Source organism: Apis dorsata, unplaced genomic scaffold, assembly GCF_000469605.1.
Source record: "Apis dorsata unplaced genomic scaffold, Apis dorsata 1.3 scaffold_660, whole genome shotgun sequence".
Taxonomy (NCBI): Eukaryota; Metazoa; Arthropoda; class Insecta; order Hymenoptera; family Apidae; genus Apis; species Apis dorsata.
In genome coordinates, this window is record NW_006263847.1 from 38,196 (window position 1) to 39,237 (window position 1,042).

Genomic DNA, 1,042 nt, shown 5'->3' on the forward strand with positions numbered 1-1,042 from the left:
TAATTAAAAAAATATAATTTCTAATAAAAATGCTTATTCTAAATAATTTTATTAATTAAATAATTATTTTGCTTATGCTAAATAATTTTTTTATGAAAAAATATATAATATAATTTAAATTATATCTTTCAAATTTATATATTATATTAATTAACATTTATACATTATCTCAATTTTTAAGATATTTAATTTTTAAAAATATTTAATTTTATTTTGTATTCACATATAACAATTTATCGCGTAAAATATATAGTAAAAGTAAATTATAAAGTAATTATAAAAATTATAAAATTATAAAAGTTTCTTTTTTTTTATATTTATTTAAGCTAACAATTACAAAAACATTAACAATTAAGGATTGATAATTTTTTTAAATATAATTTTTTTTTCGGATAATTTTCTCTTATAAATATTTTAAATATTTTTTTTATTATTGTAATTATAATAAATGTTGTCATTTAAATTATATGAATATAATCATATCTCTTGCTATTAAAAAAATTCTATGAATATCAAAATATATATTTATCAAATTCATATTTTTCTTATTATTAGATAGATTACTTATTACACACATTTCATTTTAATAATAATTATTTTTTAATGATTTGATAATTTATGAAATTGTTTCTTCTTTATATCAAATATATCTATATATCAAATTTCCATAATTTGTGGTAAATTATACATTTATTTACAAGAAACTTTGAATTTAAATGATTTAGCAAATTAATACATTTGAATTAGCAATATTTATTCATCTTTAAAATATATTTAAAAAATTCATCTTTAAAAATATAATTTTACATATTTGTGAATTTTAATTCTTTTAAATTTCAAAGTTTTTTTAAAATAATTCTAAAATTAATGTTACTTTTTAAATTTTTTAAAATCTTAACAAATTATTTGATTAATAGTGAGTTTTTATACTTCTAAAAATATAATTAATTTCATATTTTAAAGTATTTTTCGATAAAAATTTTATAAAATATATATTTTATAATATATATAATTTTATTAAATATAAAAATATTTGATATTT

General features: G+C 11.3%; 1 protein-coding gene across 3 annotated transcripts in view; it reads left to right on the forward strand.

Annotated features, from left to right (window-relative positions):
* The window catches only part of LOC102671725 (sphingomyelin phosphodiesterase), a 46,702-nt gene that overhangs the window by 739 nt on the left and 44,921 nt on the right, over positions 1–1,042 (forward strand). The gene's annotated exons all lie outside the window — the stretch shown is intronic.